We start from the raw sequence: 16,995 nt of genomic DNA, 5'->3' as shown, positions 1-16,995 counted from the left end.
ATTATTTTTATGGTAAATCGTTAATTTTAAACTGTGAAATGTTTCAGTGTGCAATTGTGTGCTTTAATGTCTTAACGTCAACAACTCCCACAGGACAATTTTCGACAATTCGTTTCGTTGGGTAAACTGTTGCTGTGCTCTAGGACCTGGGCTATGAGCTGTGGGCTGTGAGCTGTGAGCTGTGGGCTCCGGCCTGTCCTGTCCTGTGCAGAAGGAAAGGAATTGTTGCTTTGAGGGAATTTTTTTATTTACTTCAAGCTTAAAATATAAGAAAACTCACAAATGGTCATAAAGCAAACAATGGGAAAATAAAAACCAATGCGAAGAATTTTATTAAAAGAACATAATTCCAAACAAAAATATAGAAAACAATATCGAAAACTTAATCGGTCGTTATGATTTTATGGCTTTACAATCTTTTGTGGTTTAATTTTTTTGTTATTGGTTATTTTTGGCTCACAAATTTACTTGCCGAAATTTTATTTACTTGTATTTTTCACTTTTTTATAACTGCTGAATTGCTCAGTTGCTGCGTTGCTGAGTTGCTGAGTTACTGAGTTCCTGCGTTACTGGTAAATGGATTAGGTCATCGAATATTGAACAGTGCGGGAAGGTAATGGAGCATTTGCTGTGGCTTAATGCAGTTTGCAGGCTAAGCAAAAAGATACTTTTGTTGTTCTATGTGAGATCAAGTGCGATTACTCAAGGAATTATGATTTATCATCTGGTCTTGTCATATTAATATTTCTTCAAAACTAAAAAGAAGAGACTCTAAAAAGAAAGACATGTTTTTTGTCAGGAAACAAAGGATTCCACCAGAAGATAAACACTAAAAGCAACTTTAAATAAATTGCCTTAAAAGTTACATTTGGATATAATTGTATAAAAGATATGCCATAAATGTTTAAAGCGGCTTCATATTTTGTAAATATTTCCGGTTTGTAGAAATTACGGTACCTGTACATCAGTTCTAACTTCATTAATTTATAAATTAGTATCCATTACAATTAGGTTGTAAACAGAGAGAGTCAGTTGATTCGAACTCTGACTAGTATTGAGGCAACCCAAACTGTGTGAAAACTCCTAACCACTGGACTATTCTTATACCAGAAAGCAACTACAAAAATGCACTGGATAACTGCACTTCCGGGCTCCAAATTTTAGTTAAGCTACATATGAGGTTAACAACTTCATCCACATAATGACATAACCCGCTTTCTATTCAGCGCTTTTTGACTAATAACAATCAAAGATTTTTTGATCGATTTCTATTTTGGATAAAAGGTGAAGTTATTTACAATAAGTCAAAATAGAGAGCGTATAAAAAATAGCGTACATATAGAATCATTTCTGTTCTAGACATGAAATGAAACGAGTTAAAGTGAATCCAAGAGTAGCCAAGGGCGAATATGAAAACTCATCTACTTAAGCGTTTTTGGAAACCAAAAACATTTAAATTAAAAACTATATGAAGTGTCAAATGATTCAAAATATTCTGGCTTTACAAAAATTCTCGTATCTCTTTCTAGGATACTAGAGAATGCGATCAACAAGATTACGAAAAGCATAGCTAGATGTTACTATATAGCACTGTGTAGATAACATTTGCAGTGAAAATAACCTGACAGGCACTTACGCCTTACTCAAAGACTGTCAGTAAGACTGGGTCTTTACTGATACCGGTTATAAACGTGATTTATAGTGTTCTAGTTTCATGGAGACTATATATCTGTACAACTAACTTGTGGATGAGTTCTCTAATGTCTGAAGGAGTTCTGATGCTAAACATGTAGTATATACCTTCAGTAAACGTTTATAAAATCTATATTTTCTGAAATATTTGTTTTCCTATTTTGACGAGCTCACATATTTCATATTTTTTCATATCAAATTAGCAAATTGTTGTGTGTTCTCATAAAAAATTGCATCAGAAATCGAAAAAATACATGCAAAAATTGATGTGAATTGAACAAAATTGAACAAACAAACAACATCCAAACACACCATTGAGTACGTTTCTAGGGAGAATCAACAGGAGGTGCGAAGTGTGCTTCTATATTTTGTAAATGGCGCCACAAAGTTGAATAAGAATAGATTTGTGGTTAACTAGGCAGAGGCAGAGTCAGAGCCAGAGTCAGAGGCAGTGGTGGATTCAGACTAACTGGAGCCTACTCAAGAGCAGTAAATTAAGATTTATGAAATCCTAATAAAAAAAAAGAAAAAGCAAAATAAAACAAATGAAAATACATGCAAAAAATTAAATATCATAACATTTTTACTTATTTCTACTAGAAATATCCTCAGTCGAGTTCCTGCCCTTCGCCCAGTAACGCTTCTTTTTCTGCTGTTAACTACACAATCAGCCTTGCCATTTGTGTGATTTTCGTGCCACTGAGGGAGCCACAAGTGTTTACCTTTTATGTTCGCGTTTGTACCTTCGCTGCTGAACTATGAAAGCTGCGAACTATGTTCTCCTTTGTGTGGAGGCATGTGTCAGTTTATTGGTATTTTCGTGTAATGGTTGACAAACATAAATACTCGAACGACAGCGACGAAACTTTGGCCGTGACACAAAAAAAATCGTAAACAAACTGAACTTTGGTTCGCCATTAGACGCATTGACTTCTGTAACAGTTTCCTGCGCTTGAAGTCAATTTTCCATTACGTGCCACTTTTTTTCCAATATTGTTCTGTATTTTTCTTTTTTTTTTTTTCTTTTTTCTTCTTTTTTCTTCTTTTTTTTTGTTTGTTTTGTGATAGTTTACGACCACAAAATCATTGAGGCTTTTGAAAAAAATTGAGGTGAAGCTAGTGAAGAGCTCCCGAGCTCCATTGAATTCGAATACGAATTTTTTTCGAACTATTTTTATTTCGTTACGTTGGTAGCCTTTTGTTAGGGCACAAACACAAGATAGGCAATTAGTAATAAAAGTTTGAAAAATTTCCAGCTCAACGTTTTTGGATTTACATTTTCATCCTCAACCAATCAAAGAATACTAAGTAACTATTTTTGCCACCCAGAGAAACTAAATTTTGACACTACTTACATGTATTGAGTTTAAAATTGAGACAGATAGAGGTTGAATATATTTAAGTAACAGGTAATCTTTATTTTAAAAAATTCTAATGAAATCATATAAGATTATTTGTTATATAAGAGTTCCAATAGTAATGAAATAGTTTCAAGCCTGGGACTTGCAGTCCAACAATTTATTTACGGACTAGCAACTAAATAAAAATTCGAATATTTCCTCAGATCACTGATGAGGATACTTGGCAATACTCGAAACAGCGTTGTGTGGTCAGCCAAATTTTAGATAAATTTTTGTTGTTGTTTTTTTATTACTATTCAAACCCTTTTAATAGTTTTTTTTCGTCATAAGATGCGTCATATTTAATAAAAAAAATTATCATTATTTGTTAAAGTTATTAAATTAAACATTGAGAGTATCTGCCAAATAACCTATAAATTATTTCTAATTAAGTTCAAGCCATTTTTCAATGAATATGATTGAATAGATACTTCAATGAATAGATCTGAGTTTTATTTTTATTAAATTTTTTATTACATTGCTTTTAACTGTGATCCCTGTTCCTCAGCGTCTAAGATTATCATCCTTGTTTTCTCTCCATCTCCATCATCCATCATTTCAGCATCGTCTCTGCCCACCTTTCTGTTTTACGGCTTCCAAATATCTTTCGTCATTCATTCCAATGACGCCCATAGAGAATAACAAATAAAATTATATACATTAAATAATAATTAATTTGAAAAATATTCTTATCTAGAAATAGGAATGAACGAGGTTCTAGCTTCCAACGAAGCGGAGCACTGCGGCTATGATTGATCTTTTGTGCTGCAACAGACTCTAACCGCACAGAAGACATTTCGCTTTTCGAATGAAAGCCAGAAAGCCGTTAAGGACATCCTAATGTCACAAGGGGAGAGTAGTTCTCAACTCAGTGACTTCCTCCTGGCCCAGATCAAGACTGGGCAGTCACAGAGAATGTAACTAGAAGTCTTGTCTGCTTCTACGCAGATTCGACAATCTATCTTTTCGGACAGACCCATTTTGTTAAGGTGATAACGCAGTCCATGGTGACCCGTTAAATATACCATAACTGTAGAGGTATTATTCTTATCCAAATAATATTAAATTAAATATAATTATAAAAATATTACAGATAAAAAATTGAAATAAAGTATTATTTACACCATCCGCACAGCTTATGGTCAAGTGTTTTTTATTACATTGCCATTATCACTCGTCAGCACTTTTACAAATTCCGAAATAATAAAGTCCATATATTGAAATATAATCCATATATATATTCAACTTATAATTGCAAGATGTCTACGATGAACTTATGAACTCAAATCCATTATTCATCTTTTAACAATAAAACAATTCATCTTTCATCAATAAACAATAATAAAAGTTTAGCCCGTAGAGAGATATTCGTATCCATATAATCGACTATATCGACTACTAAGATCCAAAAATAATCAGATAAGTTTTATAATTGCACCTGATTAATCCAGTCTCCGATCGGGTACTATCATTGTCCGGTTTAAGTCCTGAAAATTCGCTGCTTTGGTCTAAAAATCAATTGTATCGCGATCATATTACTTACTAAGTTTAACCCGTAAGGATATGTAGTCCACAAAATGGACTACCCAGATTCAAGGATTCAAGCGAAGTTTTTGAATTGCACGTAATTTATCCAGTCCCAGATTAGCTACACTCAGCGTAAGATACTATCTTTCTTTAAAACACTACTCCCCAAAAAATTTATATATTTATAATGTTTCAGCATTTAGCAAGAATGTGAATCCTTTCAAAAATATTTTTTAATTTTTTATAATAAGACGTCATTGAATAGATGCCCATATGTCGTTTTCCAACGGCTTACAAATATTCAAATAAAATAATTAGGCCAATGTGAATTATATGCGTATCCGTAAAGCCGTAGAAATGCAATGTCTACATATGAATTAAGAAGTGCATTCAGTTTTTTTTGCTATAAATAATTTGAAAAATATAAACTTGAACTTATCACTGAATGATTATTCAAATGCTATACATCTTGCCCTTACTATGGTTGGCACACCCTAATATCATATCGCAACCCTTCAGTTGGAAAAATAATTAGTCGTGCATTTACGTCTGGTCTGGCATTTAAGTGCAAGCTCACCTTGCAACATGTGGAACTCATAGGGCTTCCTTCACATTGGGAATTCGTTGCCCGGTGACGTGCTGCAGCTAACAATTAGCAATGCCAAGAATTTCAGCAGAAACAACTGTTGAGTCCCTCGAATTAACAAGTAGCCTTCAACCAAGAAAACGAATGTTAAAATTTTCTCAAAGGCAAAGTAAAAAAACATAAGTGAAATCCGCATAAAAATGTAAGTGCAAGTTTGAGGGCTACGCATTTAAATTCTCATTTGTAATTCTTTAATCCGATTTTATGGCACCTTCAGCAGACGCTGGTACCAGTGCCCGGCGCAACTTATACCCTCACGTGCTGCCGTTTTATGTGCTTCGTAAAACTGAGGCTGAAAATATACTTTTCTGGTATTTGGCGTTTTCGCTGGGAACGTGTTGCCTCCAGACCAGTTTTCACTGTGTCTTTCACATGTTTTTATGATGAAAATTTCTGTTATTCCAACTACGAATCCACGGATCCACATTTCGCTCGTAGACACATTTTTATTGCTTATTTTTTCGGTAAGCTTGTAATAAAAATATGGATGTATTTCATAAATTTTTATGTTTTTAATTCATTTACTAAATAAACTAATAAAAGAATTTTCAACTCAGATAAAAACAGCATGAAATGGCAAAAGTTTATCCTTTATCTGCATAAACTCAGTGCTACTTTCCTCTTGATTATTCATAAACATGAATAGAACGTGGAAATTTCCATTTATTATTTAATTAAGCGAAGGAAGATAACAGTCCAGGCGCAACAATTGGTCAGTGCAACAACTAAAATTAAAGGACTTTGATTGAAGTGGATAATTCAAAAGAAAATGAGATAGAAATGTTCCTTACATGCGTTCCATTTTATAAAATAAAAAAAAAATCGGTGATATATTGGTTTGGAAAAGTTTTTGGTCTGGAAAACTGAATGCGCCACTTTTATAAATTGTAAATAAAGCAAATTGTCGATTAAAGACTACTTGTGAAGGTAATATTCACCTAAAAATTTTCTACACACATGTTATTTAAATTTTTCCATCCACTCCTAAAGGACAACTTCAAAGCCTAGATTAACGGCAAACGAGTTTAGGTTGACGCGTAGTGGGATTGGGAAAGAATTGTCTACTGTAAGCTATTTCAGCTATAACTGTTAATTAAGTCCTCTACTGTTCAAAACTTTCGGCTTGAATGACAGTATTAGAAAAAAGTGACAACACAACAACACAAAATCAGTTGTGTTTCATTGACGGAACTCGGTTGAGGAGATTAGATGCATACACCATATATCCCGCACCTTACACCATCAAACATCCAATTATTTCGGTCTCTGCAAAAATGTCATAATGTTAAAAAATTGACCGCCTGAAAATCAGTTGATCAAGTTTATTACCGAAAACCACAGAACTATCAAAAAACGACGAAAAATTTTTGTGACACCCAATAATAACAGCCGATGTAAAACACGCCGCTGTTGTTATCTGGTAATGGAGTAAAATATTACTCTTAGGAGAATGACCAAAACCAAAGAATAGTCTAATTTTATTATTATTAGTTTCAATTACAGAGAGATCTTCAAATTCCGTAATTTGAATAATCCTAACCGTAACAACTCGGTTAGTCAACCCTGGATGTTAAATATTGATTCACTCTAGCATATAAAATTTTTGTTAACCAACACTATAAGACAGTAGATAGATGTCAATGACAAAAAATTGCATGCATGAATCTCGATGTAGCCCTAATTTAAACTATTTCATTGTATCATTAAGCTTCTTTATAAAGGATGGTAATGATTATTATTATTTTCCAATATGTACAATATCAATTTCAACTTTTAAGTCTGAAAAAGTTTGTTTTCCATAAATAAATCATTTATAACAATTGATGCAGCTTAAAATACTTTTCTTGTACTCCACTTCTTAATAGACCAATAAATATTTTTTCGTACTGCAATCCTCTTCATTAGAAGGTACAAGAGTAGCATATAATTTTCCTTTGTCTATTCCTTAAATAATTGCGAAATTCTATTTTTATTTCACCATATTTTACTTACAATTCAGTGAAGTTTCATCCACTTGAATGCCATTAAAATCAATTAAAAATATTCTATATTCTCCGTCAAGTGCTCCTACTCGTCTACTTCATATTCAATAAATTGTGCAAGTTTACAAAATCCTGTCAGAATTCGCACCAAATGCTTTATCTGGCAAGCACTTTCGACCATAACTTATAGATGTGTGTGCGCACTCGAAGAGTACCCAGAGCAAGGGTCCTTTAAAGGATACACGCGAATTATTATTTTGATTATTTGCTATATACGAAAATGTGCAAAAAGGAAAAAATCATTGCAACCTAAAATCCTGTACGAAAATGTTTAAAGCGACGGACAGATTCCAAGACACTTAAGTAGATAAATGCTACAGATACAGATACATACGTATCTGTGTTTGTATCCTTATTTGTATCTGTGTTTGTATCTATGTTTCTATCTAAAAGTGTATATATGCACTTTGTCTAATGTTGTACTTTTCAGTTACATTGCAAACTCAGCTTGCTGCTGTGACTATTACTCTGTGACTACTACTCTGTGACTACCACTCTGTGACTACGGTGACTGCTGCAGCAGAGCTCAGCAGTGTCAAGTGCAATACAAACGAAGTGCAAAACTGTCAATTCATGATTCCTCCACGTTCGGAATGAAAAATGAATTTATTAGGAAGTTCTAGCATCAATGAATGTGAGTTTACGATACAAAAGTCAATAAAACAATATTTATGAGTAGTTTTCGAATTTCTATGCTGAGTGGCATATTGAAGGACATATGGCCATGCAAGGATTGCAAAAAGTTGAAGCTTTTCAACTTTGTTATTGCTGTCCTCGCAGGGAATTTCGTAAGCAATTAAAGTATTAAAAATTATAAATAAATTCTTCTTTAAAGTTTTTAAAGTTCTCTAAATATTTTTTGCAATAAAATTAGTTGACAATAACTTCGAATTCATTTTGAAATGTAAGTTTTCATATCAAATTCAGAACATTATTCTATTGATTGTTCCAAATATTCAAAGAATGTTAAGGTTAAGTGATATTTATTTAAATATTTTCATTTCTTTTTATTTATATTCACTACAAATATACTTATATATATATATGTGTGTAAATAACATCTTCCATTTTACTATAATAAATTAAATTTGCATTCATCGGATTGAGGTATTATTTTATACCACAAATTTACTTCAAGAAAATTATTATTTCTTCTTGATATTTTAAGGATATTTTGTTATCTACAATGCATACTTAACTATTTCCTTTATAATAATGTAATGTCTATATAAATGCTCTCATTGAGGTTACGTTAATTAATATCGAATACGAAGTGAATCTTTTGTTCTGCAGTCAAGAAGTTATATTCTACTTCGTTGTTGCATTTGAAATTCATATTAACATAAGACCAATTTGCTTAAACTATGCCGAATTTGCAATACCCTACACACATATGTATCAGCATTAGATCAGTTTTTCGCACGTCTTTGCAAAATCTGTCCAGCGTTTTGATGTTATTTCAAAATTCGTTAATATGAACTCTTTTTGGAACTTTATTCTATGTGATTTGGCAAGACATATATCTGTAATGACCAACGAAGTAAGTAAGTAAGTGATAGATTAATAATAATAACTATTAAGCTGAAAATATCACACAACCTATAAATGAAGCTTTACTTGTTCTAAGAATGATATAGTTTTACTGATGTTTAAACATAGGCTCAATAGAGCGAAAGTTCTGTAACACTTGAAGTAAAACATGCTATTACAAAATATAATCTAATATTTAAAAAAAATGTTTAGAGAATGGTCATACGCAAGTTAACTGCAATCATTTGTGATGGTCATCGCCTATCCATCCATAGATGGATGGTCATCGCAAATGTTCACCGCGAAAAAACTTTAAAAATTTCTTTTAAACCAATAACAAATATTTTGACAATTCAATAATATCGCTATAATCACACAGAATATTCGACAATATTGCCTAAAAGACAACACTACTCACTATATTCTAACTATGCAATGACCATCATGGTTACTAGATGAAAAGGTGCTTGAAATCATTTTAGAATTTCGCAGAGTGATGTTCAAGAATGCCATTCTTCGTGGATGGATGATAGATGGATGAAGATTTCGTATGTGCACACTTGTATAGCGTGTGTTTGTTTTGGCGGCAGTCATATCAAATTACTGAAAATAATTCCAGATTTTCAGTTGTTTGTAAAACTTTTTACCTGTTGTTTTAATTGAACTGAATTTTTGAAAAAGCCATGGAAAGTAGCAGTGTATGTGTCATCCGCATTGCGTCACAAGATGAATTTTGAGAAAGTACAATTGAATGCGAGCAGACATAAAACTTTGTTTTACAGGATGAAGTTCAGTTGATTGGTTGGTTAAAGTAGCTGATTAGCAAATGCCCTTTCGTGTCCCATAATTATCGAATATTCGTTGTCTTAAAACCACACTCCTAGCAGGAAACCCTGATGTTTGTTCTCTTATTCAAAGCTGGGTACAAAAAGAAAAAATATGTAATCCTGATGAATACGACTACAGTCATCTTTTCAAGTTTACTTAAGTGAAAAGATCTTTTGCCTTTACTTACGAGCAATCCGACAGACTATCAAGAAGTATTTCTCCAGCAACATGTTTCCTCTATTAGCGAAAGCTGGGTAAACAGAGAGAAAATGTATAAATGTGATTTCGATGTTAAGTTTCCATAACTTCGACAAAATTTTTTAAACGAAATACGATGTTTCTCTTTAATGTAATACATAATTACCCGGAAAGAACTAAAATTATACTAGCAGAGTGAATCCAATCACTTTTAATAAGTTTTTAGCAACTGATAACTTTCACAACATGGATTTTACAATTGGAAGAAGGTGAAGATAGTTAAGCACTTAATGGTCTCCAGGGGACATCAAATTCTAAGACAGATATTTAAAAAAACAGCAAGGTCATCTAAATTACTTTCATTCATTTTAATGTTACTGTATTTGGAAACCCATATTAAGGCGTTGTCCGCCAGTCGGTTCAGCCCACCAGTTCTTGACCTCCATGAGGTTCTTTATTGATATTAAGTGTTTAAGTGACTATTTTGTTTCCATTTAGTTCATCATTTATACTTCTAAGAAATACTGAATATAATCTTATGTAAAAATCCCTTAACATAAATTTTATTTCTTATATTTTATCTCCAGAACTTAGTTCTATAACCACTTTATATATATAGACGAAGAGCAGAGAATTATAACATTTGAGAAAAAGTTTATAAAATAAAATCGATTTGATATTTACATAAAACCTTAATAATATAAATTTAATATTTACTTATGCGAACGCTCCTTTTTCCTACACAACAAATCTGCCTAAAAGTGCATAATTTTGACTAAAAGCAAAGTCAGCGATATGCATTATAATAAAAACTTTATGGTTGGCTGTAAGTGCTCATATATAGATTTATGCAAAGAGGAAGTGAAATGTACTTTAACCCAAAGAACTACATACTATCGCTACACCCTTCAAATGTGTGAGCGAGTGAGTGAGAAGACATACATATGTAAAATTTTGTAAATTACCCAGTAGAAAAAGTGGTCTTCGAAGACATTGTCTTCAAGACGGTCTTTGATACCGCGTCCGCATTTTCAAGCAAATTTGCAAAACAATTGCTCAAAACATGAATGTAAATACTCTTTCTTTGCTTTCTCTCTCATTTTTAGTGTTCATAGCAACGTATTTGAATTTTGCCTCAGATGACGCTGTTTTATAAATGAAGTGACGCAATAATTTTGAAGTGTAGTGAAATAAATATTAAAAAAATCAAAATAAATAAAGAAACAAAATCATTAAACTACGAAATATTAAAAAAAAAGAAATTAAATCAAAACAAATTAAATAGTGACTTAGTTCCTGGAAAAAATATTGATATTAATATTGAAGACAATAATTCCAGTGAAAGTTGTTTTAGAAACGAAACAAAGGATGTTGAAAATAAAAAAACTGAAAACACTTGTGAAAAATTAGCTGTTATATTTAAAAAACACAGGATTAACAGGCGTTGTAGTAATGATATTTTAGAACTCTTAAGATCAGAAGGTTTAATTGTACCAAAATCCTCTTCAACGCTTTTGAAAACATATAAAACTTCAACAATTGATGATAGCGAAATGCTATAAATTATTTTATATTAGTTTTAGTTAATTTTAGATATGCTAAGTTATATTAAGTTAATTATTTAAATTAATTTTCATTATGTTTACTAGTTTTTACTAGTTTATTATTAATATCTTAATAAAATTTATAATAATTTATAATAAAATTTATAATTTACTTTTAAAACTTTTAATTTTGAATGTAATTTTAAGAAATTATTATATAAAATAAATAAAAGTACAAAATACAACAATTTCTTTCTACTTATTTAAAGAGAAAATTGAAATTCATTTAAAATTTAAAGAGCGCAATAAAAGAGTAGAAATAAAAAAAAGGGTGAAAAAATTATATGAGCACTGCACTAAGAGCGCACAACTTTCTGTCGAATGCGTCCGTTATGCAAGACATGGTCTTCGAGACGGTCTTCGAGACATGTACGCAAAAATTCATTGAAGACATTTGGCTAATTTGTATGAAAGTGTCTTCGAAGACCGTCATACATTTGGATCGATCGGTCTTCATGTATGTATCCATGTCTTGAAGACGTCTTCGATGACGGATCGATCCGTTTTCTACTGGGTAGTTATGCACTCAATCTCTTAAACAATGAAACCATACACAAAAACACGCCCAACGCACACAGCCACTTAGACACACACACACACACTGTAACACATAGCAACACACGCACCAAAACTTAAATGTTTAACTTTTATGGAAATGGCAAGTGTCATTGTTGTTGTTGTTATTATTGTTATTTTCGTTTTTGCTTTTGCTTTTGGTTTTGTTGGTTTTGTTGCTTTTGTTGCATTCGATGTAGCTATCATTGTTATGCAGATGAGCTTAAAAACTTTCACCAACTATAAAAGTTGTTAAAATGGCGTTTTCATACCGCCAAAAAAATGTACGAAATAAAATTAAGGAAAAAGCTGAACAAAAGAAGAACATTTTTAAGGATTCCGTGTTTGGAAATGTGCACTTGAGCAACACGACCAAGAAAGGATATAAAACAAAATAACAATAAATAAAACGGCATTAAGCAGTAGAAAGAAATTAACGGAAAATGTGAACTTTAGACTATTAACGGCTAAATAATTAAGAAAATATTTTATTAAGCGAAGGAATGAACATTCGCACCAACGTTTTAAGGGAGAAAGTTTTCCTTTAACCAAATTATTTTAATTGAATTTTTGTTGTAATTATTTCATTATCACGAGGTACTACAAACTCTCTTCACAAAAAATAAAGAAAAATTAATTTAAATTAAATTGCGGTGTAGATTAGATTTATATTTCAATTAAATAACAATAAAGCAGGTGATTTTATAATTACTTAGATATTAAGATTACTAACTGATTTTAAAAAAAAGTTTACACATGACCATATTCTGACTTTCATTCCAAGGGTGGAAAGTCTTCTACTTATTAGATAAGAGTTGCTTAGAGCCGGTTAGCTTTGCTGAAAACCGGTTAGACTCAGTTAGTCAGTTAAAATCGGTAAAATGTACAAAATATGGTCGAAATGCTGTGCTACACTGGGAGCCAATAAACTATACGCTCCAATCAAATGGCCACATTCTGGCTTTTATTTGGAGAGCGAAATGTATTCTATTCAATAAAAGTCTGTTAGATCAAGTTAGAGTGGGTAAGAGTCAGTTTGAGTCGCTAAAAATAGGTTAGAGCCAGTTAAAGTCAGTTAAAGTAGAGTTAGCTAGAGCCGATTAAATTAGGTTAGAGTCAGTTTAGGTCGGTTGGAGTCATTTAGAGTCAGTTAGAGTCAGGTCTTCATACAAATAGCAAAATAAGACCTGTGCAGTTAAAATAGATTAACTCCGATTAGAATGGATTATAGGTTAGAAACAGAAAATATCAACCAAAGCTCTGCAGATTGGTGAAGCAATATCACATATATTTTTTATCTATTCTATTCAACTACGCGGGAAAAATTGTTCCAACTGGTGTTGATAATGAGTATCAAATAAGATGACAAGATGAGCTACATAAGCTATATCGTGGCATTGACATAGTTAGGCGCGTAAAATGTCAGAAGCTTCGCTGACTTGGTCTTGACGTACAGTTGGGAAAAAATAATCGTGCCAAAAATTGTTATGATTCATTACAAATAGGTGGAAAACACATCTTTATAGGCCTCTACATCTTTATAAGAAAGACAAATACGTGGAAAACACAGTAGAAGGCCTCTGCATCTTTATAAGAAAGACCAGTTGCCCAATGATATGAAGATACTCGGTGCAATAAACTGGCGAAAGCAAGCCACAGCTCGGACTGACTCGAGGAGACCACTGGATGAGTGATATCTGTAATGGCAAACTAAGTAACTGAAAAAGTATATATTATTGTTAAAATACTTTTAATTTGAGGCAGAATATTCGAAATAAATGGAAGTATTCTAGTATATACTATCAATTAGATTGTTCGACTTTCCTTTTAAAATCGATTAAATTGCAATTGTCGTATCGAAAACGAAAAAGAGTAATAAAATATCCCCTTCTGACTACATAGTCGCAAACACCATAAAAATAATCAAAAAGTCTATAAATTTTTTTCAAATTCAACTTATTTTGTTTTTTTTTTTTTCTTTCCATAAATAACGAAATTTTCATTCTACTTTGTTTTGCGTTGACTTCTGAAGTAGAAACGCAACTACTCAACTGCTTTCTACGAAAGTCTATAACGTTTGCATATGTAATCCTTTTTGATTTTTTGCAAAGTTTGGTATCTTGAAAGCATAGAATATATATTTATTTCCATACTTTTTGCTGCTATCTTGCCATGCAACTGAAAATCGGATTACTTAAAGTTATTTATCTGCAAGAGTTATTTCGTTTCTTATTTTTAACCAAAATCACAAGAATCAAAATAAGTAACAGCCAAGGAAGTACAGAAAAAAAAAACAACAAACAAAAAAATAAAAAAAAATTGAATGAAATAAAAAATCTTAGTAGAAAAACGAAATTTATAAAAATAAAAACACATTGCTTTGCCACAATTTCCCCAGTAAACTAGAAAAATAATTCTAGCGAATTTATTTATAAATTATCCTTAAGATAGTATTTTCAAGATAAAAGCAAAAAAGTGCGCGAGTTAAGTTTAAGTAGCATATAAAATAAAAATACAACAAATACAACAAATTCAACGACAACAACAAGAATTGAACCTGCGTTAAAAAGGACCATTCAGAACAATTCCAACAATTCCAACAATTCGAGCAATTCAAGCAATACCAGGGACAACGAAATAAATGGCAACAGAACTAGAGACAGTCCTCGAATTGGCTATTAAGCAAATTGATTCAGTTAAATTTATCTTAATGCAATCTGCTCGTGAAGCGAGCAAATGAAACAAACAAATAAATATAGCGAAGTACGAAGTATAGAGCACAATAAAACATAAAATTAAAGGGATAAATAAATAAATAAAAATAAAAAATTACTATCAAATGTATAAAAAATAAACTCACATATCCGACAGTCTCTGAAAATTAAAGGAATAAGTAGCTCCATCTGAATGACATTAAATAATTCTACACCTCCGCACCGTTGATTTCCTCATTACTGCATACTGAAACGCGTAAGGGGACATATGGATCTTTCGCATTTTACATTTTAAATCTCGAATAATACTCTTGGCAAGACTACAAGACTATACTTAACTGTTACGTATGATTAATTTCATTTTAAATTTAAATTAAAATTAAGTAAAATGTTATCTGTTGTTATAAAGAAGGTATCTGAAACAACAAGAGATAAAAAAACATCAATCCATCATCCAATAATAGAACTATGACGTCGTATGACAAAATTCTCGATATATTTTTTATAAGCAGATTTAAGAATGACCTTCAATTCCTTTATCGAATTTTCTTCAATCCACTCGCTTGAAATTTTTTAGCTATGATATTATATGATATTTTTCTACTCCAAAGGTGGGAAATAATTATACGATATCATGTTAGGCGATGCTTAAATAATCAAGAAAAGAAAGAAAGATCCTTTGTCTTTCATATATTTGCCTCGAATAAAATTCCCGGTGAGACTACAAGACTATGGAAAATGATTATTTCATTTTAAATTGAAATCAAAGTTATGTGAAATATTATCTGCTGTTAAATTTTTTTGGATCTCATAAGAAAAAAAATAAACATCAATCAATTACAAATTATTTTGTTGCGTTAGAAATAGTTACCAACCAGTGTAATAGAGCTAGGTCTGCAATTTGACCCAATCGTTCATACACATTTTATTGGCTGATATGGTCTTCAATCGCCTCGAAATATCTGCCTCTAAGTGATATTTTTTTTTCTTTAAAGCAAAGACTAATCACACGGAATCGCATCTGGTGAATGCGGTGCTTCGACGATCATATTCGTTGAGCTTTCGTTAACAACTCTTGCTCAACAATGGAATCTTGGACAATCCAACATTTAAAAGTATTGGATTGTCTAGAAAGTAACTTCATTTTTTCCCAACAAGGGAATTAAAGCATTTTTTATAGCCAACTTCACACCTTGCTTATGAATAAGCTCTTATAATTATTCACAGTAGATTACGGTTCATACCCTTACAAATGTGGTAAGCAAGAAACAGCATTTTCAATATATATATAACTTTTTAACTATAGAAAAGATAAAATATTAAATATTATTGAAGTAAAAACAATTACCCGATATGTGTGAAAGAAATATATTCACAGAATGCTGGCTACGAAAGCTGGCTACGAAAACATCGATCGGCCAATTTTGATGTCGAAGATGCATCACATTCTTGAAAGCAATTTAAAACTGATGAAGGTGCCAATGAAGGCACTAATGCTGCAATCTAGCATATTATGATTCATCATATCGTTGAAAGAATAGATTGTGCGTATTTGACCATTCATGATTATTTAAATTATCTGGGTTTAATATCAACGTTCTATATATCGGTTCCTCAGGTTCTTCCAGAAAGAAATTTGTGCGATAGTTTTGACAATTGTAAGTAATACTTAAATTGTTACTAGGGACGAGAAATGGTTTGTCTACAAAAATATTAAAAATAAGGAATCAAAGGTCAAATCTGTTTCAAAGCAGTTTAAAGCACAATATACTTCAGATATCGCATCTTCAAATTATTGTTTATTTCGATCTCTACAAAGGCTTTTAGACACTAAAGCCTTTGCTTGAAATGAAAAGGTCTAAAATCAGTTTTATGTCAGCAAATAACAGGCTTCTTATGAACGTGGCATCATGCTATGTCAAATGATATTGTTATGCTATACATATTGATATACTGTTCGAAACCTCTCTATTAAATACAATATTTTCTATTAAGTAATATTTTTGATTATGACAGACATTAAAATCAACTTTAATTTATATTAATAAATAAAAATTTTTATATAAATTTCTTATATAGATCATAAATACATTATAGTGAATGTATTTATGATTTTCACATACACACATACATGCATATACCACTTCAGATTCTTCGCTATAATTTATTCATATCTACAAACGTTCTCTGATTAACTTTGGTGCAGTTCTGTCCTGTTGTTTTTTGGATAATGAAAGAAGTTAATGAAGTATTTGATTG

This window comes from Teleopsis dalmanni, chromosome 1 (genome assembly GCF_002237135.1).
Source record: "Teleopsis dalmanni isolate 2A chromosome 1, ASM223713v2, whole genome shotgun sequence".
Classification (NCBI taxonomy): Eukaryota; Metazoa; Arthropoda; class Insecta; order Diptera; family Diopsidae; genus Teleopsis; species Teleopsis dalmanni.
Note: the sequence above shows the minus strand (reverse complement) of the source record.